Source organism: Arachis ipaensis, chromosome B1 (genome assembly GCF_059453495.1).
Source record: "Arachis ipaensis isolate K30076 ecotype BB chromosome B1, ASM5945349v1, whole genome shotgun sequence".
NCBI lineage: Eukaryota > Viridiplantae > Streptophyta > Magnoliopsida > Fabales > Fabaceae > Arachis > Arachis ipaensis.
The window spans coordinates 133,575,453-133,601,427 of record NC_142436.1 but is presented as its reverse complement, the minus strand read 5'-3'; the positions used below and the strand labels follow the sequence as shown (position 1 = coordinate 133,601,427).

General features: G+C 33.8%; 1 pseudogene; it reads right to left on the bottom strand.

The window, feature by feature from the left end:
- Positions 1–2,369: 2,369 nt before the first annotated feature.
- On the bottom strand, positions 2,370–25,975 carry LOC148578436 (zinc finger BED domain-containing protein RICESLEEPER 2-like; annotated as a pseudogene).

The following is a 25,975-nucleotide window of genomic DNA, read 5'->3' as shown; positions in this document are numbered from 1 at the left end:
TGCCATCGCGCTAGCAGTGATGAACAGAGGGTCAGCTCGAAGTCCTTGGCCATAGATCTTCTTCTCCTCCATGCCGTCGCCTCTATACTTGCATGTCGAAGCTCGTGGTCGTCTTCTACTCTTCTCTACGTCGTCGTCGTGGTTGTGGACTTGCAGATTGAGGAGCTGTCAGTTTGAATCCTATCCACGTCTCTATCTCTCTGTTTTACCCTCCCCGACAGTTGAGTTTTGTTCCTCCCTCGTCTTGATCTCTGTCTCTGTCTCGCCATTCCTCCCTCATCTCTGTCTCTGTCTCACCGTTCCTCCTTCGCCAACAATTGAGTTTTGTTTTAACCTCGTCTATCTCTGTCTCTGTCTCGCCTGTGTTTGAGTTTTATTATTCTGAGTTTCTATTTTTTATGATTTTAGAACCGAATAATATTTATGATTATGAGTATGCACGGCTGAAATCTATGTTTGCTTCCATTTATGTGTTCATTTTGTTTATTTTATTGATTCTGAGTTACTGTGATTATTGAGTTGCTGTTCTCTGATGATTGAGTTGCTATTCTTTTGTGTTTTTTTTTCTAAGTTAAGGTTATTGGGGGTGTGATTTGCTGAATTTGAATTGTGAATGTATTTGGATTGTGAGTGTTCTGAATTTCAATTTCTGATGATTGAGTTGCTAAATTTTCTGATGCTTTTAGATTCTCTGTCTTGTATAGTTGTATGTATTTGGATTATGAGTGTTTATTCTAGGTATTTATATTTATCATTTTATTAGAATTTGAGAGTTAATTAGAAATTTTAATATTTAAAATTATTTATGTTGATTATTGTTTATGTTAATTATTTTATTTGAATATTTAAAAGTATATATTAAATTTTTAATAATTTAATTGTATATTTAATTAAATCGGTCTAACCACAGTTTGACTCCGATTGGACCATTAAACCATTAAACCACTTTTTTGAGCGGTTTAATGACCGATTCGGTTTTTGCGACCTTGATAAGGAATGCTTGTTTGTTTCCTCATTAATATATTTTTTGTTGTGGATCTTTAACATGAAATTCTGAAATAGTATGCAACAACACATGCATAATAAGTATCAGCACATTAATAATAGAATACAACACATAAATAAGATAGTAAAGCACATGAATGATAGAGCACAACACAGAAAGTTTTGAGTAACATACCATTATGAATAGGGGTACGCAGTATATTTGGTCTGTAAATCTCTTGTTATTTTTGGTGTTCAAGATGAAACACAATACTCCAACAAACTGTGCAAAGAAAGTAGAGAAATGTAGTTATATAGCATTTAATATGAAAAAATACATTCAAATAAGATTGAAATATATTAAGAAAACGAGAAAGAGTCTTACGAATTGATCAATGTATGTTCCAGGGGATATTGACATGAAATGATCTCTATACCATTGTTATTAAAATCGGACCGGATCGGCAGGTTCGACAGAAAAGCTGGTGAATCGGACCCTATGACGGCCGATTCGATGATTGGACCGCATAAGGCAAAGAATCGGTGCAAATTGGTCAAACTCGGAGTGAACCGGTGGAAACCAGTCAAACTCGGTAAAGACCGGTCCGACCGAAGCACTTCAGTTTCAAAATTTTCTCAAAATGAAAGAGATGGGGTTCGAACCCCCCTCCTCAAGGAAAGAAGTGGTAGTCTTTACTAATATATATGCAAATTAAAATACATACATACATACATATATATATATATATATATATATATATATATATATATATATATCTTTCTGCAAATAATTTACTTCTATTTAATTTATTTTTATTTTAATTATAAACTCACTCATTCTTAAATTAATTATATTTTTATTTAACAATAATTATAAACTCACTTATTTTTTCTTTTCATAGTTATATAATATCTACTAATATTATTTTTTAATAAATACTTGTAGTATATAATAGTATAATAGATATAAACTAATTAATAAATTATTAAAATTCGAAAATAATAGTTATTTTAATATAAAAGCAAAATAAAAATATTTATGATAGAGTAAAATTAACAAAATACTTATTGTTTCTATTCCATATTATTTAAGAATAGCTAGATATTTTTAAATATTAGTAAAAATATGTATTTTAAATTTTAATTTTAAATTTTTGACTATGTTTTTTTTATTTACATAGGACCGGGTCAATCGGTTCAACCAGTGACCCACCGGTTGAACCAATAACCCAATGACCTAGTAACCTGACCGGTTTGATCATCGGTTCGGTTCTGACAACTATGCTCTATACCCCCACAAAGTAGTAGTTATGATCATTTAACTTGAAAAGCTCTTCGACCTCATTGTTTTGGAAAGCAATTTCATTGGTTGCCCAGTAGTAGACCTAATCTATTAGGTTTAATGTAGGTGTGAAAACTTGATTTTCCTTTGCTAGACTCTTAAGCTTATCTAGGACCCATTCTACCGGTGCTAGTTGTGCTGTCATGGATGGCGTTGGGAGATCGGAAAACTTTAGTGCAGCTTCAATGCCTGAATCCATCACCTGATTGACAAGAACGGACTCAGCAGACTGTATATCAATCCCAATGTTAAAGGACGGACATGAAAAATCTAAATCTTTTTCCATTGTAATATTTTCAACAATCTGCAACTCAACAGCAATATCCACTTGATTAGCTTTAGCCAAACAATACAAAAACAAAGGAATTTGGTTAGACAAAAGAAATTTTGCTGCTCAATAGATAAAATACAAAGTATAGCATAACAATGAGCTATTCTAGCACATAAAATTAGAGAACTTACCTCTTAGCAGCATGTGTCTGATCTTTAGTTGCTGGGTCAACAATTTTCTCCTTTTCTCCTTAATGCCAGATGTTACATGTGAAAGGGATGGATGTTGAGGAACATCTATAACTTGTTCTCTTTTACAGAAATATCGATTATATTAGTTTTGATCAACGTATATAAAAATGTGTAAGAGAACATACAAGCACACAATATTTGGTTCTCAACACAAAATACAAAGTACAACACAATAATTAGCTATTCTAGCACACACACAAGGAAACTCACCTCTCAGCAGTATCTGTCTGGTCTTTTAATGGCCGCTCAACACTAACCTGATTGATAACAATAGACTCATTAGGCTCTATTCGTTGTTGATCCACTTGCATCAGAGCTAAATTGTCAGTTGATGAATGTGTATCAATCCCAAGGTCAAAGAACGGACATGATAAATCTAAATCTTTCTCCATTGTAATATTTTCAAACATCCACAACTCACTAGCAATATCTCCTTGATTAGCTTTAGCCAAACTATACAAAAATAAAGGAATTTGGTTACACAGAAGAAATTTTACTACTCAATAGATAAAATACAAAGTACAGCACACAATTAGTTATTCTAGCAGATAAAATGAGAAAAATCACCTCTCACCAGCATCTTTCTGATCCTTAGTTGTTGGGTCAATAGTTTTCTCCTTTTCTTCCTCAATGCCATATATTACATGTGAAAGGGGTGGATGTTTGATGCGTGAGCATCTTACTTATCTTTTGTTAGTGAATTTACATGTGAAATTGTTAAGTTTAATCAATATTTAGGTATTTTAAGCCATATGAATGCTACTTTGAGTTGTGTGCAATTTAGTTTATTTCAGGTAGCGTTCGGGCGGATTTGACGGAGTTCAGAAAGAAGATACGGAGCAAATGCAAGCAATGAGTGGTGCCAAACTTGACAATCTCTAAGTTTGGTGCCATGATCATCACATTGTCTCCATTTGACGCTGGCATGGTGGCACCAAACTTGGGAATTCCAAGAGGATTGGAATGCGTGCGAGATTACGTACAATGTGGCGCCAAACTTGGTGAACTTCAAGTTTGGCGCCAGAATCAACACTTTGTCCTTATTTGATGCGGCCACCACGGTGCCAAACTTGGTAAACTTCAAGTTTAGCGCCAGCTCCAGAATCCAGAGTGGTCCCCACGTCTCAAGAGAAGCCAGCAACGTGATTCTTCAGGGATTTTAATTAAAAATTTATCTTATTTGCAAGAGGAAAAGATATTTTAGGTTTTTAGAAAATATATCTTACATTAATTAGGATTAGATATAAAAGGAGAAGATATCTCGGCCTATGGTTTCTTCTTCTCCTCTTCCGCACTTTTCAGATTTACACACTTTTTCTCTGCTAGGGGTTTATTTTCTCTATGAGCAACTAAATCTCCATTGTTAAGGTTAGGAGCTCTACTTATTCTATGAATTAATACTATTGTTTTCTACTTCTGATTAATGTATTAATTTACATTCAAGAATTAGTTTTGTTCTTCATCTCACGGATTAGAGTATATTGAAAAATAACGCTTTTCTAACTTGAATTCTTGTTGATTCTTGGAAAAGCTACATCACTTGAATTATAAGCTTGAAACTAAATTCTCATGAACCTCTGATTATCTAAATTTAATCTGATATGTGACATATAATCATATCATCTTTGGATCTTTAGGGTTTTGTGTGGCTTGAAACTAGGGTTTGAACTTAAACCCTCTAATGAGATTAAGTGACCAAGGAATTGGTGGTTAATTGAGTTGGAGGAGAATTAAATTACCAAAGAATTGGAGTTTAATCACTTAAAGTTGTTGTGAATTGAATTTTTGCATAGTCAAGGTAGTTAATGAGAATTGTTAATCCGGAAAAATAAATATCTCTGAAACTTTAACTGTTTTCTCACACACTTTTCATACCAAATTTACTGTTTTATTTCTTAATTCCCAAATTACTGTTTAATACCTTTGAACCTTAAAACACCATTTTCTTATTGTCTAAGTAAATCACTTAATTATTATTGCTTGGTCCATCAATCCTCGTGGGATCGACCCTTACTCACCTGAGGCATTACTTGGTACGACCTTGTGCACTTGCTGGTTAAGTTGTAGTTTTGAAAATCCGCACCAAGAAAATCCGCACCAATATTAAGTAACATCTATAACTTGTTCTCATTTACTAAAACATCAATTATATTAATTTTGATCAATGTATACAAAAATGTGTAAGAGAACATACAAACACACAATATTTGGTTCTCAATACATAAAATACAAAGTACAACACAACAATTAGCTATTTTAGTAGACACACAAGGAAACTCACCTCTCAGTAGCATCTATCTGGTCTTTTAGTGCCCCCTCTGATAAAGAAATAAAAGGATAAACAAGATAAGAATTGAAATAAAAAAGAAAAGATAAATTGTAATTGAAATAAAAATAAAAATAATAGATTGAAATTGAATACAAAGAGAATCACTCTACTTTCTACTAAATTTTTTGATGCAACAAGAAAGGGACTCCTCAACCTAACTTGTCATCGCCATAGTTTGATAATTGAATCGAAGGAACTCTTCAACATTCTACTCAATTCTCCGATGCAATAAGAGAGGGACTCCTCAACCTCAATTGTCCACATCATGGTTTCATCACGAAACCAAAAATGAAGATTTTCAAACCTCTAAATCATTCTATATTCTGACTATCCTAGTTTATGAGGTATTTATAACCTCTTATTAGGTTAAGATATAGAAAATCCTAAGCCCACAAACATAAGGCCCAATCTAGTAATTAAATAAACAAAATCAAAATACATCAAATTAAATTAAAACATTATAAAAATATAAATTAATATCTTCTAAATAACGCTTGAACTCTTCATATCATGAACATTTGAAGCACGTATCATTCTCCTCTTCTTCAAAAAAATTCGTCCTCGAATCTTGTAGGTAAAAAAATAGTATATGAAAAGGACAATAATTACAAGAAAGATAATTTCTTTTTTTTCCCTTATATATATATATATATATATTGCATTGTATGATTTTTTTATTTTTTAAATAATAAAATCAACAATGATGACAAAACAATAATGAAATGCAAACGAAAAACAAGAACATAAGAACTTAAAGAAAGACGCAATAGACACTGGACTTTTTTATGATAAAAGAAGAACAAATATAGATTAATAAGAATTAATCTAATACCTGAGCTCTGATACCAAATGATAAAGAAATAAAAGAATAAATAAGACAATAATTGAAATTAAATAGAAAAGATAAATTGTAATTGAAATAAAAACAAAAATGATAGGTTGTAATTGAATACAAAGAGAATCACTCTACTTTCTGCCCAATTTCTTAACGCAACAAGCAAGGGACTCCTCAACCTAACTTATCAACACCATAGTTTGGGAATTGAATCGAAGGGACTCCTCAACCTTAATTGTCCACATCATGGTTTTATCACGAAACAAAAAAAGGGGGTATTCAAACCTCTAAATCATTCTGTATTCTGACTATCCTAGTTTATGAGGTATTTATAACCTCTTATTAGGTTAAAATATAGAAAATCCTAAGCCCACAAACATAAGGCCCAATCTAGTAATTAAATAAACAAAATTAAAATACATCAAATTAAATTAAAATATTCTAAAAATATAAATTAATATCTTCTATATAACACTTAAACTTTTCATATCACGAATATTTAAAGCACGTATCACCCTCAATGGACGGACATGAGAAATCTAAATCTTATTCCATTGCAATATTTTCAACCATCCGCAACTCAACAGCAATATCTTCTTGATTAGCTTTAGCCAAACTATACAAAAACAAAGGAATTTGGTTACACAGAAGAAATTTTGCTGCTCAACAGATAAAATACAAAGTACAGCACACAATTAGTTATTCTAACACATAAAATTAGAGAACTCACCTCTTAGCAGCATTGATGCATGAGTATTTTTTGTTGTTTTCTTTATTATTTCTATGAATAAAGTTAGTGATTTTCTTATTCTTAATTGAGATTCAGTGCTTTAATCAATATTTTTTGAAGTTGTTTTGAGTTTTGGTATGTGTAGAAAATTGTTGAAAATAAGCAAGAATAAGGATGAAAAGAAGCAAGCAAGACAACAAGGAAGGAGACAGAGAAGCTTCTTGATAACACAGCAAGCCATGCCTTCAACGCTAGTCACAAAATCAACTTCCAGTGAACTTAGTGATGTTGTCAAACCTGACCTCTTTGTACTAAAGTAATGATAACTTCAGCTATAGAGATCCAAATGAGACAGTTCGAGTGGCGCTAGAAAGCTAACATCCAGAGCTTTAAAATAATATGTATATGTCTATGGTGGATGTTCAGTTTGGGCCACGAAAGACCCTCACTTTTCAGCGTGTGAAAATAGCTCACATTCAATGTGAGGAATGGCACGTTCAACGTGAGGAATTCCTGTGTTCAACGTGCCGGCACTGACCTTCTCATACTCCAACGAGCATAACTTGAGCTATAAAGGTCTAAATGAAGTGAGTCCAATTGCGTTAGAAGCTAATATCCAGAGCTTCAAAACAATATATATATATATATATATATATATATATATATAGTGGACTTGCATCCAACCCACCCTAACCACACGTTCAATACAGTCTCAACAAGAGAAGCCCAGCCCTCACCCAAGCCACCTCACGTTGAATGTGCATGCAGCCCCGTTCAATGTGCCACCTCCAGCAGCCCAGCCTTCCACCATTCCTTCCTTCACGTTCAACGTGCTACCTTTCATATTCAACGTGCCACTCCAGAGCACCTCCAGGAGTTTGTCAATACCCCCACGTTGAACGTGCTCACCCCACGTCCAACGTTCCCTTCATGGACACCTCCAGGGGCTTCCCATCCTCCCCACGTCCAACGTGCTCCCCCCATGTCCAACATGTTGCCTCCCATGTCCAACGTGCCACCTCCAGTAGCTTGTCATCAACCATGGGTTCAAATTGGCATACCATGCGTTCAACGCATGAATTGAACCACCCTCTAGGGCCTCCAAAATTCTTCACCAATCTCTTCAATTTCAAGTGCTTGCTTTGTTGGCTCAAAAATAAATTGCAAGCCCATGATTTCAACAAGACAACACATCAAGTTTTGACTTTCAATTACAAGAAAGATCACTAGTTGATTAGGAGTTATTAGAAAAGATTTGATTTAATTAAATTTGATTTTGTTTTGATTTAGTTTGAATTTGAATTTTAGGTTTTGGTTTTAGGTTTAAATAAGTCCAAGGACTTAGTCCACGGACATATCATCTATCAGAGACCACATACCACACTTTAGAATTCTGTTTTCATTCTACCATGAGCAACTAATCTCCTTTGTTAAGGTTAGGAGTTCTGTTCTTCTTTTTATGGATTATTAATCTAAGTGTTTTACTTTATTTGAGGTTTATACTTTGATCTATTTCATGATTAAGTTTTTGTTCTTCATTCCTAAAGATTTAGAATTGTTGAAAAATATTCTAACTTCGTTTTGAATCCTAAATATTGTTTTAGAAAAAGTAATATTGGAATTGGCTTGAAAACACTTTCTCATAACTTTTTGATTTAACTATGAATAGTATTTCAAAGAGTGTGCAATACTTTATGATTTTCAATTGCTCTAGTTTGAATAAGTGACATAAAATTTGGATTACAAAACTTTTGGTAATCATTCTTTCTTGTAAGTTTCAATTGTTTAGGACTAGTTTGGATAAGTGACATATAATTCAACCTAAGGACTATTCTTGAATCTTATTTAAAACTAAATCAGATTTATGCTTAACCTCTTTTCTTAATCGGTTGACCAAGGAATTGGCGATTATTTAATTAGGGAGAAATTGGGTTGTCAAAGAATTAAAATTCAATTATATACGATTTTGTTGTGCTTGATCTCTGCATGCCTCAAAGAAATGAGCACAAAGATTGTTTTCCTAGAGAATGAACATCTCTGAAACTTTAACATTCTTACCATTATTATTTTCACTCACTGTTTAATATTTTTTTGCCTCTGTTTACATGTTTGAATTCCACACTCCTCTGTTTTTGATTTGTCTAATTAGAATTGTCAATTAATCATTATTGCTTAGTCCGTTAATCCTCATGGGAATGATAACCCACTCCCTGTGGTATTACTTGATACAATTTGGTATACTTGTCGAGTTGTGGTTTTCAAAAATTTCGCATCAAGCATTTTCCTGATCTTTAGTTGCTAGGTCAACAATTTTTTTCCTTTTCCCGCTCAATGCTAGATGTTACATGTGAAAGGGGTGGATGTTGAGGATCATCTATAACTTGTTCTCTTTCACTAAAACATCGATTATATTAGTTTTGATCAATGTATATAAAAGTGTGTAAGAGAACATGCAAGCACACAATATTTGGTTCTCAACACATAAAATATAAAATACAACACAATAATTAGCTATTCTAGCACAAAAACAAGGGAACTCACCCAAGGTTCTGAAAAACGGACCGGATCGACTGGTTCGACCTGATTAACTGGGAACCGGTCACCTGGCTAGTCCAGTTGATTCCCAAAACCGTGTTGTAAAAATTCGATTAAAAAACCAGTCGAACCAGCAGTTAACCGATGAACCAATCGAACCGGCCATTTTGATCGAAAATAAAAAGGCAAAAAGCAATAGACCCCCCTCCCCCTTCTTTCTCTCACAAGCTCAACCCTAAACCCTATCAGAGCAGAGCAACATGCCAGTATCCCCCTTCTCCATTGTTGAGCTACTCTCTGTCAGCCAGAGGCTATCGTCGCCACCGGACTAGCCTCAACCGAGCCTCTCACTTCTCCCATCGGTGTCGCTCATGTGCACAGAACCACGAGCATGTTTATTTTCAGTCGCAATCCTTTTCTTGTCGTCGCGGTGGTTCGTTCTCCCCTCGACATCTCTCTTCAAGCTCTCTCTCTAACTTCACTCTCTCTCACCCTCACCCAAGTCTCATACATTGAGGAATCAAAATTAGAGTTCATAGCCTTACCCAGTACCCACACTCACCCTCACCGCCTTCTCCATTGCCAAAAACTCAGGTCGGCTCCAGCGTTCACACAGTCGCGGTTCTCTTCCTGTGTAGCTGATGTTATTGGTGATTTTATTAACAGGAGAGGTTGTTTTTTTTGAGTCAATTATTGTCGATTATTGATAAATTTCTGAGTTAATTTTGTACAGTCTCCAGTCTTCCACTACTTCATTTTCATTTTTGCGAGTTGATTATTTTTATGGATTAATTTTTTTATTGTTGTTTGTTGTTTTTATTAGTTAATGGTTGTGCTTTTTGGTTAATTAATTTCTGAGTTATGTTGTTCTGTATCATGTTGGGCAAATTGGATTGAATTATCTGATAATTTCTTTAGCAGGAGAAGGTCAGATTCAAGAGATGGGCATCAGTTTCTTCGAAGTTCCTCTAATGTTCCTCTTTCCTTTCCCTTTTTTTTGATGTAGCTGGTATTAGATCTTCTGTATTAGTCTTGTGTTAGGTTTTTTTTGTTGTTTTTGGGCCTTATGCCCCCTCCTCATCATCCATAAAAGAAAATTATGTGTTTTCAATTTTTTTTCATAAACTTTGATATTTCATGAATTTTTAATAATAAATTGTAGGTAAACTACATATTAAATGTTTATTTTTTAATATTTTTTATTTTATATTTAATTAAATCGGTTTGACCACAGTTAGACTCTGGTTGAACCATTAAACCATTAAACCAGTTACTCAATCGGTTCTTTGATCGGTTCGATTCTCACAACCTTGAACTCACCTCTCAGCAGCATCTGTTTGGTCTTTTAGTGGCCCCTCAACACTTTTTTCAAATTTTGTTCGTCCAAGGAGATTCCAAGAAAAATATGTCAATATTAAGATGTTAGATAGAAGCACTAGAAGAGTAGATAACTTACATGCTAGATTCAAACATTCTTGTGCGATCGGAAGATGTATCACCAAGATCTTGAAAACTGCAAAACAGAGAACTTTATTAAGGAAAGACAGAAAAATTCTCAAGGGATTTCAAATCATAAAGAAATCTTACATGTAGGGAGTAGTTGGTTAATGTTCCAATGTGGGAACTAGAACAAAATATTCAATTGGACTGAAACATAGATTATGTGAATTAGTGTTGAAACAAAAACAAGGAACTAAAACACTGATCAACAAACAAATATTGTAGCATAACACATAAACTAGAAAGTATAGCAGACAAATTGGGGAACTCACGTTTTGAAAGCATCAATCAACTCTTTGTTTGTGGGATTTTTGTTTTTCTCGAGTATTTCATCGAGAGAGTCAAATGAATGGTTTTGATAAGGAGACGCATTATCTTGATCTTTCAATCTGCAAAACAAATAGATTGACTAAACATAAGCAGAGTAGTTCTCAATGGATTATATAATTTATTTAGTTAAATAATTAACTTACATTTTAGCAGCACCATGTTGAGGTTGATCCTGAGTTGTTTCTTTTGCTTTTTTTTTTTTTGCAGGTTGTTGATCTTCCTTTTGCAATATTATTTTTTTAGGTTCTTTTCCTGGTTTCATCCTTTTTCTTATGAAAACCTTTCTAATAAAACTTAAAACAATTTGAATAAGAACTAAAGATATATGATAATAGTATATCAAATTTTACATGAGGAATAAATGAAAGTCAGTATATTAAACTTACGTGGTTGGAGTACTGGTGGGATCATGTTTTTTGTCATGTGTAGGGTTGGAGGGTTCATAATGCTTATGGATCTGAAGCACCAGAAAAATTAGCTAAGGAAATACAAAAACTATAGGAACAATATACAAATTCTTATGGGAGTTTAAAACAAAACAAACTTACTCATTTGAAGCCTCCTTGCTTCTTTGTTTTTTACTCACATTTATTTTCTTCTTTTATTGAATTATTTTTATTTGAGTCTCTTTAAGCTTTATTGCTTTTGTGCTATAACAATTAAAAAATTATTGAAGACAACAAAAAAAATATAGAACAATAACAATGGCAAACAGCATAGAATTAAAGTTTTATAGTACATATACTTACTTTCTTTATTGTTTAAGCTTCTTTAGGCTTTGTCCTCTATCTTTTTTTTTGTTTTTCATTTTTTTTGTTTAGTTCTAAAAATACATTTAAAAATCTTTAATAAGAAAGAGATTTAATTTTAGAATAGAAAAGAATTTATTAGGAAACAATGTGAATCTTACTCAGAATATGATTTAGTTTCATTTTCTATTTTTGCTTAATCAAATGTGAAGTAGGAGGTTCTATTGTTTTCCCAGTCTTTTTGGCCTCCATACGAGCTCTTTTTCTCATTATTTTGTCTTGTTTTATGAAGCCTTGAAACAAATGGTTATTTAAGATATTCGCACACATACTTACCCCATATTTTTTGGATTCATTCTTAATTTTCTATACTAATTTTTTCTTATTCCAATACAACACCCATGGTTCTTGAGGGGCATTAGCAATTGGCTCAACCACCCACTTTTTGTTGTGGAAGTATATGATGATAAGAGCATATGTACACTTTATCCATAGATTTTTTATTCCTTTTTCTGAAAGTTTTTACACCTAATATGAGAAATTCGTGAACATGGCTAGCCCAATTCTTCTCAATTACGTTTTTTATATCCAAAAATGTAGGGAAGTGAACTGGAGATATCTTTGGGGATGTTGTTGGGCACAAAAATCTTTTCTGAATGAACAGAATAAATGCTCATTTAAACTTTGTTTTGTTCTCATCAGTATCAATGGTAGTTTAGAGAACCATATTCCTCAAATCTGACAAGGACTTGTTCTAGAATGATATTATTATATTTTTTATATCTTTAGTCATTTCATATTCTTTAATTTTTGAAGGTATAATTTCACCTGAAAATAAATATTTAAAAAATAAAAAACAATGAAAAACAACACACTAATTTAAAGACAAAGCACAAAAACGTTAACAAACAACACCAAAAAATACCTATTGAAGTTAGACCTAGATCTTGCCCAATCTTTATTGATGCGATTGGGGTTGGAGCATATGGAGATCCTAAGCAATCGCTTTCAGGATCATAGCGTCTAACAAGCTTCATTTGGAGAGCATGACGGATATTCCTTAAAGCCCCAAACCCCATTTCATTCACAATATGTCTTTTACCATCAGACATTGCTTTGAAAATCTTTGCAACATATGACGAAAAACATCAAATGTCAGGAGTTCTCTACAAAAATTCATGTACTTGACGAACTGATTTTTTGTCAGTAAAGAATTTCATAAATATAATCACATTGTAAGTATATTTTCTAAACCAACAAAGAATCCTTTCGTACAAAAATTTGGTTGTCACAAGTAACAAAACCTAATAAAATTTATAACCGAAGTATTGAAACCTCGGGTCATCTTCTCAAGGAATTGCAGGAAAGTATGATTTATTATTGGTTATGGAAAAGGTAGAATTTTGTTTTGGATTTTTAAAATAAGGAACAAGTAATTTAAATGACAAGAACAATAAATTAATAATTAGAAAATCTCTTGGCAAGGTATGAGAATTGGAAATCCCATCCTAGTTATCCTTATCAGGTGTGATGAGAATTGTTATTGCTCCCACTTAGTTAACCCTTACTAAATAAAGGAAAGTCAAGTGGACCAATCAATTTGATCCTCAAGTTCTAGTCAACTCCTGTGGAAAGACTAGCTTTAGAGCGATCCAAATCAATCAACAATCCCAATTTTTAATCAACTGCTGAGTTTGATAACTCAAGTGTTACCAATTACTTAACCAAAACCAAAAGGAGAAAATCTACCCGAATAAAAATGTCTTCAGATTGGAAGCAGTAGTAACATAAATAAAAGAAAGAAATCTTAAATTTGAAATACCTCAAATTGTATTTAAACATAAATTTAAATCTGACATGAGAAGGTTCATAAGCCAATTTGGAAAGATAAATAAAAATTAAAGTAATAGAATAAATAAAAGTAGAAGAGAAATTAAATTAAAGGAACATTGAACCTGGAATGAAGAGAAGTAGCCTAATCATAATAGAAATCCTAAATTCTAATCCTAATCTTAAATCCTAAGAGAGAGGAGAGAGTCCCTCTCTCTAAAAATTACATCTTAAACCTAAAATTGTGAATTATGAATGTTGTATGAATGGATGGATTCCCCCACTTTATAGCCTCTAATATGTGCTTTCTGGGTCAAAAATTGAGTCAAAAACAGCCCAGAAATCGCCTCCAGCGATTTTTGGTACGTGCAGGTCGCTGCAAAGTCACGCGGAAGTGTCGTCCACGCGTTCGCACAGATTGGGTTTTTGCCAGGTCACGCATCCGCGTGATCTACGCATTCGCGTCAGCTAGCTTCGGGGAAGCTATGGCAAATTATATATCGTTGTGAAGCTCCGGACGTTAGCTTTCCAACGCAACTAAAACCGCATCATTTGGACCTCTATAGCTCAAGTTATGAATGTTTGAGTGCAAATAGGTCAGACTGGACAGCTTGGCAATTCCTTCAACTTCTTGTATTCCTTCCACTTTTGCATGCTTCCTTTCTATCCTCTAAGCCATTCCTGTCCTATAAATTCTGAAATCACTTAACACACATATCAAGGCATCGAATGGTAATAAGAGAGGATTAAAATTAGTAAAAGTAAGATCAAAGAAACATGTTTTCAATCATCGCACAAAATCAGGAAGGAAAACGTAAAACATGCGAATTGTATGAATAAGTGGGCAAGGACTTGATAAAAAATCACTCAATTAAGTACAAGATAAACCATAAAATAGTGGTTTATCAACCTCCTCACACTTAAACATTAGCATGTCCTCATGCTAAGCTTAAGAGAAGCTATAAAGAGTGAATGGGAATGGTAGAAAGTATGAAATGCAACCTATCTATATGAATACAACTACATGCAAAAATATTTCTACCAACTTGGTGAAAAGTAAATAAACCTTTCAAGAACAAACATGAACTGGATTTCACTAATTCAAATCATAAAAATGAAGTACAAATAGACTTGCAGAAGAAAATAGCTCATGAAAGCTGGGAACAAAGAATCGAGCATCGAACCCTCACCGGAAGTGTATACACTCTAATCACTCATGTATTTAAGGTTCGATTCTCTCAATTCTCTACTAACCCTGCTTTCTAAGGCTTGCTCTTCATCTAAAAATTAAGAAAAATTTAATGCACAGATACACATATCAAGAGGTCTTTTAAGGGTTGTAATGGGGTTAGGGTCATGGTAGGATTGTAATTGGCCAAGTGGACTAAAATCTGAATCCTTAATTAACTTAAACTTTTTCCACCTAACTTAAGACAATCCATGTAATTACAATGCAAAATCTAACTGCCCATTAACTATGTTTTCCACATATTCATGCATCCGATTTTGAGTACAGTTCATATGCATTGCTTTCATCATTTACTTTGGGGAATTTTGTCCCCTTTTACTTATTTGCTCTTTTTCTTTTCTTTTTCTCTCTTTCTTTTTTTTTTAATTTTATTTTTATAATTTTTTCTTTTGTTTTTCTCAATGCATATAATTAAATTATTGAATGCATGAATATGTCCTAAACATTTCTTTCACATTTTCATAAAGATATATAACACCCAATTCTTAAACCAATGTTTTCAAACCCACTTTTCCCCACACTTAAATCATAAGCACTTTTACTAGTCTAAGCTAACCAAGGATTCAAATTAAGGACATTATTGTTTTTCGCTTAGAGTTAATGATGTGCTAAAGTAAAGAATAAAAGGGGTAAAATAGGCTCAAATTGGTTTGCAAAGGATAATGAAAGGTTAAGGCCATATGGGTATGTAAGCTTAGTGAAACAAAGGCCTCAATCATATAAGTGCATGCATACATCAAACCATGGAAATATAGAATTAAGCAAGACAAAGATCACAATTTTAGAGAGAAAAACACACACTAAAAATAAAATATTGGTTGATAAAATGCAACCAATTCAAATAAGCTCAAAATCTCACAGGTTTTGTGTGTTCGAGCTCTAAACCATGTTCCAGTATAATATTCCTTCAAACAAGTTTGATAAAAATTTTAAATCAAATTAGTGAAATATTATAAAAAAGTTTCTTGAAAAAGAAAATATCACTTTAACCAAGTGGTGGTAAAATATGCACAAAATCAATCAAATATGTAATCAAACATGCAAATGCAACAATGAACAAACAAAGAAAATAAAATATTGGTGTTGAGAAGAAAATAACTAACCCATGGAGATCGGTATCGACCTCCCCACACTTAAAGATTGCACCATCCTCGGTGCATGCTAAGATGTGCAAGTGGACGGGTTGCTTCAACTGATGCTTTTCTCCAAAGATTGTGTAGTTGGACTTGTCTGTCGCCTCATATAGAAGTTCTTTTCCTTTCCTTTTTCGGTGACCATCCTGAAAGAAGAGGAAAAGAAGAAAAGTAACCCAGAAATAAGGATAGAAAACAAATAAAATATGGGTGTTAATGCCAAATAATAAGGGTCTCAATTACATGGTAGCTACAACATGCAAGGGAAAAAACAATAGAAGCACATGGCATACCAGTGGTGCAAAATTTGCAACAATGGGGGAGAGAGTGTGGGTAATGCAAGGTAGTGTAAGTTCATGTCAATGCAAATGGAATGCAAGTATCATAAAAGAATAGCATTGACTTATGAATAATAATACCCAATCAGATAAAACAAGTCATGAATCACCAGAATAATTCAAAAAAAGATGTAACAGTTGAATAAGAAAATTTAACACCAATGAAAAAATAATAAATTTAGAAAAGAAAATAAAAATATGCAAAAAAATTAAAATGCAATGAATGAAAGTATGCAAATAAATTAAGTAAAAATAGAATGAAAGTGAAGAAAGATGAGAAGTTAAAGGAATGAAGAAGAAGAAAGTAAGAAAGAAGGAGGAAAAAAGGAGAGAAGATAGAAGAAAAGATAAAAAAATTAAGATTAGAAAAGAAAAGATAAGATAAGTGGCGGCTGATCTGGATAACTGTGCGTCGCATGCGACGCGGATGCGTGGAGCATGCGTTCGCGTGGTTGGCGTTATTTTCAGATGACGCGGACGCGTGGGTCACGCATTCGCGTGATAGGACTTGTGCTTCCAGCACCATTCCAGCCTCACTCCATCATAACTTTCTGCCATACACCTCTTTATGTCTATTTTGCAGGGCCACGCGTTCGCGTGGGTGACGCGGACGCGTGGGAGGCTATTTCTCAAAATGACGCAGGCGCGTCAGCGACGCGTTCGCGTGGGCATGTTTGTGCCTAAGGCACCCCTCCAGCCACGCTTTCGTGTGACTCTCTGTTTCTTTCTTCTTTGCTTCGCATGCACACATGACGCGGACGCGTCTGCGATGCTCGCGCGTCGCGTGCATTTTTTTTTTTGCAGTATGCAGAATGCAGATGACTATGCAGAATTTATGAATGAACATGAATAAAAATAAAATAAAATAAAACTAAGAACTAAAAGGAAAGAATATACCATGGTGGGTTGTCTCCCACCTAGCACTTTTAGTTAAAGTCTTTAAGTTGGACATTTGTTGAGCTCTTTGTCATGGAGGCTTGTGCTTGAACTCATCCTGAAACTGTCACCAATGCTTGGACTTCCAATAATCTTCATTATTCTCAAGTGAATTTGCCAAGACTTGAGGGGGTTCTTCACAAGTCTTGATCTCCCAAAGTGGATCCTCATGTATGCCTGGATCCCAAATCCTGTTTCTGCACCCGTCTTCAAGTGGAACATGATGATTCCATCCGGGTGGTAAGCAATTTGAATTCTCTACGGAGTACCAAACTCTTCTTTTAGATCTAACCAAATTATCACCAGTTGAGCCCTTACATCTAGCCCTTGAAATATCAACTTTGATGAGCCTTGATTTGCAACTCCAACCACTAAACAGTCTCCTCTTACGCTTTATGCCATAAAGCTTCCGGAGTTGGCCGTCCGTTTCAAGAATACCGTACTCAAGTGGGATAGGAAGACGAACAGAGTAAAGTTTTACCCACTCAAGTGAAGGAGTAGACGACAACCTAGGTGGAGAAGTCTCCAACGTTCTTGACAAAGCGTACTCAACTCCCGTCCGCCCTTTTCTAAGGATTTCCACTTCCACATTATTCTCAGACTCAATCAGAGAAGAGTCTTCATATTCAAGGAGTTCATTTGCGGATGTAGATTTATCACTAGGAGGACTTGATGTATGATCTTTATCACCAAGGGAACTTACTTCTTGATTTATCCCATCCAATTCTTCATAAGGAATATGCCATGGAGGTTGTGCACTGGCCTTCTTGACATCAATTTCAATCTTATTGGAGGAGTACTCTACAATTCTAGATTCCCATGGAGGTTCAGCATCTCCTAAATCTTCAACCACTTCTTCCTCTGCAACTATTATGGCTTCCTCCACTTGTTCCAATACAAAGCCATGTTCCTCATTGTCCACCGGAGTTTCTAGTGTCTCCTTCATGCTACGTTCTTCTTTTGATTTTCCACATGTAGCTATGGGAGTACTTTGAGTGCTCAGATGTTGGGAAGCTAATTGATTTACTACCTCGGTCAAGGCAGTCATGAATTCTAGTACTCCCCGTTTCATCTTTCTTTGCCCTTGAAGAAGAACACCAAGAGTGTCATGCATTGAAGGTTGAGGTGGATATGAGGGCTCATTACTTGGGAGGAAAGGTTCATGATAAGAGGGTGGTTCATCACTCTCCATCTTTTCCACTTATTGCACGGCACACTTTAATTCCTTGTTCTCAAGTTGAGATTCTTTAGCCATGAAAGCTTCGGGTGCTATTCGGTTTACCGCTCGGTCCAATTGATGCAGGGTTGCTTGAAATTGATCCATTATTTCCTTGAGACGATTCCTTGACTCTTGTTCTGCTCGGATATCATAAGTAGGATTATAAGGCTCTTGGATTGATGGATATGGATGTGGTGTATATGGAGGTGGTGGTCTGAAGAGAGAACTTTTGCGTGGTCTAGAATTCAGAATAAATTTCCGTTGCAAGTATAGTTTCTAAACCAACAAAAGTCCTTTCTTACAAACGTTTTGGTTGTCACAAGTAGCAAACCCCTTTAAAATTGATAACCGAGTATTTAAACATCGGGTCGTCTTCTCAAGGAATTGCAGGGAAGTATGTTCTTATTATTGGTTATGAGTCTTGTAAATTGGGGGTTTTAAAAGTAAGGAACCAGTATGTTAAATGATAAGAAAAATAAAATAGTAATAATAAAATAAACTCTTGGCAAGGTATTAGAATTGGAAGTCCTATCCTTATCAATTGTGATGAGAATTGGATTTTAATCCCACTTTGTTAACCTCTAACTATGAAGGTAAATCAAGTGGATTAATTAGCTTAATCCTCAGGTCCTAGTCAATTCCTATGGAAAGACTAGAGTTATTGGAGCAACTCCCAATTTCAACCACTGCTTTATTTGACAGCTCAAGCGTTACCAATTACTTAACCCAAGCCAAAAGGGAGAAAATATCTAAATTAAATCAAAAGCATCAATATAAATAAAGCAAAGCAATCTTAAATCTGAAATACCTCAAATAATATTAATTAGGAAAATCATAACATGAATGTAGCATAAGCCAAATTGAAAAGATAAATAATAATTAAAAGTATATAATAAAAGTAGAAAATAAATAAGAGGAACATTGAACTTGTGATGAAGAAGAAATAATCCTAAATCCTAAAACTAAATCCTAAGAGAGAGGAGAGAGCCTCTCTCTCTAAAAACTACATCTAAAACTAAAATTGTGTATTGTGAGCTTATGATTATGAATGAATGGATTCCCCCACTTTATAGCCTCTAATCTGTGTTTTCTGGGCTAAAAACTGGGTCAAAAACAGCCCAGAAATCGCTGGAGAAGAAATCTGCCACGCTGATTTTCGCCACTGCGACGCGTTTGCATCACCTAGAGTCAGGGAAACTATGTCATATTATATATCAAATCGAAGCCCCGGACGTTAGGTTTCCAATGCAATTGGAACCGTGTCATTTGGACCTGTGTAGCTAAAGTTATAGCCGTTTGAGTGCGAAGAGGTCAGGCTGGACAGCTTAGCAATTTCTCCAACTTCTTGTATTCCTTCCACTTTTGCATGCTTCCTTTCCATCCTCTGAGCCATTCCTGTCCTGTAATCTCTAAAATCACTTAACACACATATCAAGGCATCTAATGGTAATAAGAGAGGATTAAACATAGGGAACTTAAGGTCAAAGAAGCATGTTTTCAATCAAAGCACATAATTAGGAAGGCAAATGTAAAATCATACAAATAGTATGAATAAGTGGGTAAAGAGTTGATAAAAACCACTCAAATGAGCACAAGATAAACCATAAAATAGTGGTTTATCATGGTCCTTGGGAGTAACTGGGTTGGAATTGGGGTGGATCTATGTATGGCTCATATGGCTCATAGGGTGGTTGATATGGTGGATAAGGGTTAGAATCATGTGATGGTGTTTGGTAGTAGGAGGCTTGTGAGTATGGTGGTCCAGAGTTGTGTTGAGGAGGTAGTTCATAAGCATATGGTGGGACTTGTTGGTAAGGGGGTCCACCATATTCATCATCTTGGTACGCTCCCTGGAATGGCTCTTGACCATAGTAATTTGGTGGAGGTTGGTTGTCACGAAGAGGTCCACCATAACTATTGTCTTGGTATGCATCACAGAATGGTTGTTGGTTATAGCGCATTGGAGGGGGTTGTTGCCAAGAGGGTTGATCAAATCCTTGTGGCTCTTCCCATCTTTGATTCTTCCAACCTAGATACCTATTTTCATCATAGTTTCCATTCCTTACAACAACATTGGAACCAAACTTGAAATCAGAGGGGTGAGAATTCATAGTAGCTAAATAAAAATGAAAACTAATAAAGAAATTAATGAAAATAAACTCCTAAAACTAGAAATACTGACAACAATATAAGATAAAGATTTGAAAATAGTTTAAATTTTGAATTTTTGAATTTAAATATTGAAATTTGAAATTTGATTTTTAAAATAAGATAAGATAAGATTTTGAAAAAGATATGATTTTTGAAAAAGATTTGAATTTTGAAATTTAAAACTAAGATAAGATAAGATAACAATTTTAAAATAAAAATCTGAAATTTTTTTTTTTGTAATTTTCAAAAAAAATCATTTAAAATAAAGAGAAAAGATATTTTTGAATTTAATGAGGGTATAGAAAAACAATAAAATGACACCAAACTTAAAATTTTTAGATCAAAACGAAGAAAACAACCAAGAACAACTTGAAGGTCAAGATGAACACGAAGAACAACTTGAAGATCAAGAAAGAACAAGGAACATTATTTTCGAAAATTTTAATAACTAAATAAAAACCAATAACCTCTTAATTTACGAAAAAGAAAAAATAAAAAAAATAAAAACAAATAAATAAGCAAAAAGCAAATATTTACAATAACCAATAATAAGGCACACGTTTGCAATTCCTCGGCAACGGTGCCATTTTGACGAACTAATTTTTTGTCAGTAAAGAATTTCACAAATATAATCGCGTTGTAAGTACAGTTTCTAAACCAACAAAGAATCTTTTCGTACAAAAACTTGGTTGTCACAAATAACAAAACCCAATAAAATTTATAACCGAAGTATTGAAACCTCGGGTCGTCTTCTCAAGGAATTGCAAAGAAGTATGATTTATTATTGGTTATGGAAAAGATAGAATTTTGTTTTGGGTTTTTAAAATAAGGAACAAGTAATTTAAATGACAAGAAAAATAAATTAATAATTAGAAAATCTCTTGGCAAGGTATGAGAACTGGAAATCCCATCCTTGTTATCCTTATCAGGTGTGATGAGAATTGTTATTGCTCCCACTTAATTAACCCTTCCTAAATAAAGGAAAGTCAAGTGGACCAATCAATTTGATCCTCAAGTTCTAGTCAACTCCTATGGAAAGACTAGCTTTAGAGCGATCCAAATCAATCAGCAATTCCAATTTTCAATCAACTGCTGAGTTTGATAACTCAAGTGTTAACAATTACTTAACCAAAACCAAAAGGAGAAAATCTACCCGAATAAAAATGCCTTCAGATTGGAAGCAGCAGTAACATAAATAAAAGAAAGAAATATTAAATCTGAAATACCTCAAATTGCATTTAAACATAAATTTAAATCTGACATGGGAAGGTTCATAAGCCAATTTTGGAAAGATAAATAACAATTAAAGTAATAGAATAAATAAAAGTAGAAGAGAAATTAAATTAAAGAAACATTGAACCTGGAATGAAGAGAAGTAGCCTAATCATAATAGAAATCCTAAATCCTAATCCTAATCCTAAATCCTAAGAGAGAGGAGAGAGCCCCTCTCTCTAAAAACTACATCTAAAACCTAAAATTGTGAATTATGAATGTTGTATGAATTGTTGAATGAATGGATGGATTCTCCCATATTATAGCCTCTAATCTGTGCTTTCTGGACCGAAAACTGGGTCAAAAACAGCCTAAAAATTGCCCCCAGCGATTTTTGGTACGTACAGGTCGCTGCAAAGTCACGCGGAAGCATCGTCTACGCGTTCGCGCGGAATGGGTTTTTTCCTGGTCACGTGTCCGCATGATCCATGCGTTCGCGTCATCTGGCTTCAAGGCAGCTATAGAAAATTATATATCGTTGCGAAGCCCCGGACATTAGCTTTCCAACGCAACTAGAACCGCATCATTTGGACCTCTGTAGCTCAAGTTATGAACGTTTGAGTGCGAAGAGGTCAGATTGGACAGCTTAGCAATTCCTTCAACTTCTTGTATTCCTTCCACTTTTGCATGCTTCCTTTCCATCTTGTAAGCCATTCCTGCCCTATAAACTCTGAAATCACTTAACACACATATCAAGACATCGAATGGTAATAAGAGAGGATTAAAATTAGTAAAATTAAGATCAAAGAAACATGTTTTCAATCATAGCACAAAATCAGGAAGGAAAACGTAAAACATGCGAATTGTATGAATAAGTGGGCAAGGACTTGATAAAAAATCACTCAATTGAGTACAAGATAAACCATAAAATAGTGGTTTATCAGTAGTCATGCTAGATCATATTTCCTAGATGAAGTTGAATGTTAGATCACATACATATACTCACAGAATATTATTTTGTTTCTTTCTCTTCCTCACGTTTCTGTATAAAGCCACCTTTCTTGATAAGTGCTTTCCTCATCCTATAAATATCCAAAATATGAGATTAGAGTATTTTTTTTGTTGGTTAAATTGAAGCAAATTAAACAGAGGCATGTAGCAACAAAATGTACGCTCATTTTTTATCGTCAAGAATAGAGATGCGTTGCATTTAGGGGGCAGAAACAAGTCAGGTCAGGCCAGGCTTTACTCTTAACAGCCAGACTTGTAATAGAGTATATTCGCCTAAGCCTGGCCTGTAGCCTGGTATAGGCTTTTTAATGAGTACTGAGCCTGGCCTGTTGTTAAATCTGGCCTGGCCTGAAGCCTGTCAATAGGCCTGTTTTTTTTAATAATAATTAAATTTAAGATATAATTTAATTTTTAAAATTATAAAATATAAAATAATAAATTTATGGATAATATTGATACAAAATAAAGATAAAATATCGATAAATAACTATCATTGATTAAAAAAAGATAATATATATGAATATATTCTTACTTGGCTACTTCCAAAATATGTAATATATCAAAATAAAAGACTTCATCAATATCAAGAGTTGTAACAAATTAAACCAACTAAACATAACATCAAATAAAAGCTAATAACTACTTAAATCAAAACAAAGTAAAGGGAGTGTTGGACAATTAATCCATTAATCCTCCAAACTTGAAAGTGATTTAATCTTCCTGTTCCAATACCTTAAAAAAAAAAGCAAACATACACATATCATTAGATTTTTAAATAATATAAATACAACAAATACTTTTTTTATTAGTACAAAAGATAATATTCAAAATAAAATTGTGGTCATAATCTTAATATAAATTATATGATACTTCATTTATATATCATGAAAATTTAACTTTATTATTGTAACTACTCACATCATACCAATATCAATGTTCTTACATTTAAAAAGAGAAATTTTTTTATAACATGGATACTTAGTCAAAAAGAGAAATATTAGAAAGTTGATTTTTACCTTTAGTTTTTTCTTGAAACCATACTTGTTCCGAAGCCAATCTCCTCCACAAATGAGAGCTTCAATGGACTCTTGATTTAGTCGAGAACGATATTTATCAATAACTCTTCTTCTAGCACTAAATGAAGACTCTGAAGCCACTATTGAGACATGAATTGCTAATATGTCCGCTGCCATTTTAGATAAAATTTTGAACTTCAGGTTATTGTTTTTCCACCACTCCAAAGCACTAAAAGATTTAGAATTTCCTTAGCACTCTCATCAAGATAAACTTCTAATTCTGATTTTGTTAGATGAATGGCTTATTTTTTCCAAACCATATTCAACATTTCATCAATTCCACTGATTTCAGAACTAACCACATTAGAAGAAGCAACTAGACCATTAGTGTTAACTCCACTTATTATTGTCTCACCATGACACATTTAAGCATATTCATCATACATTTCTTGCAATGTATTCATTATTTTTTCAATATTTTCAGCAGCCACATGCTCAAGTTTGTCAATTAAAGAAAAACAGAATTTAATAACATGTAATTTGCACATAGGATTTAAAACCCAAGCTAGAGACATTACTATATTGCATTCTCTCCAATATTTGTCAAATTTTTCTTTCATTGAGGTTGTCATTTCTCTCATGAAAGAATCTCTATCCTCAATAGCATCATCAATTACTTGTTTCACTCTCCAAACTTTAGGAAGGTACAAATTTGCATAGGATACTCACTACATGAGTAGCAAGATTAAAATTTTTTTGCAAATCTTCTCAACTTTCCTCCAATCCTTTGATGATGGTTCGTAACTGTAGTGTGGTTCTCTTTCCTTATACATAGTAAATACAGATTTAAACTTCAAAGCCACAGATAACATGTTGTAAGTAGAATTTCATCTTGTGGGACAATCAATGATGAGTTTTTTCTCCTTCAAACGCTTGTTCTCAGCAATCTCAATAAATATTTTAAATTTTGAATCATTAAAATTGACATACTTAATCCTCTCACGAACTTTGTGAATAATACCTTTAATTTTACCTAGCCCATCTTGTACCAACAAATTGTACAGCAACTAACATGAAACAAACTACCATCAATAGGTAATGAGTTATTATCTGAAATAGTATCCTTAAGAGCCCTTAGACTTTGTTTTCAATTTCCCAAGTTTTCAAACACTTGAAACTAGCATTCGCAACGTCGATGCCACGTCTAAAAGCAGGTACCTAAACAAAACTCAAAATCCCTTTTTAAAGATTTCACCCGGCATCGATAAAGTGACATGTGATAACCATATATTCAACAATTTGATGGATTGATCTCCACATGTCAGTTGTCAAACTTATCTTCCTAACACCTTGTAACAAAGCCTTCAATTGTTTCTTTTCTACTTCATATATTGCCAAGCAATCACTTCGAGCAGTTTTGCGAGAAACTTTATGAAATTCAGAATTAGCGTATTGAAAGCCCCACATCCAAACTTCATCCTCAACAATGCTGAAAGGATGCTCATGAACCATAATTGCTGTGGCAATTATTTGTCTCATCTTCTCTTGAGAATATCTTACACCTGGTGTTACAAAGGGATTAACACTTGAATTGGAAGGTTGAAATAGAATCAATGGAGGCTTCTTTTGTGTAGCAACATGCAATCTCCTTTGTAAGCAACTACTAGAATGCCTCCATAAATGTGAAGTACTAGCTCCATTTTTAGAATAAGAAAACATAGATTTGCAATACTTGCAAATAGCTTTTGTACCTTCAGAACTTTCAACTTGATCAAAATCGTCCCAAATTGGTGAAGTCTTCTTTCTTTTTTTGTAATAACAGTTTCATTACTAGCATTTTCATCCGTGACTGGTTGATTTGTAATGGTTGTTGTCTGTGTTGGTGCTGATGTAGTTATTAGTGTTTCTAATGGTGCAATGTCAGTATCTGTTGTTGGCATTGTTGGTACTGACTGGTTAATTTTTTCTCCATTTAAAGAAATAGAATTGGCCAATAGATCACTTGGAGTTACAGATTCAGCCAT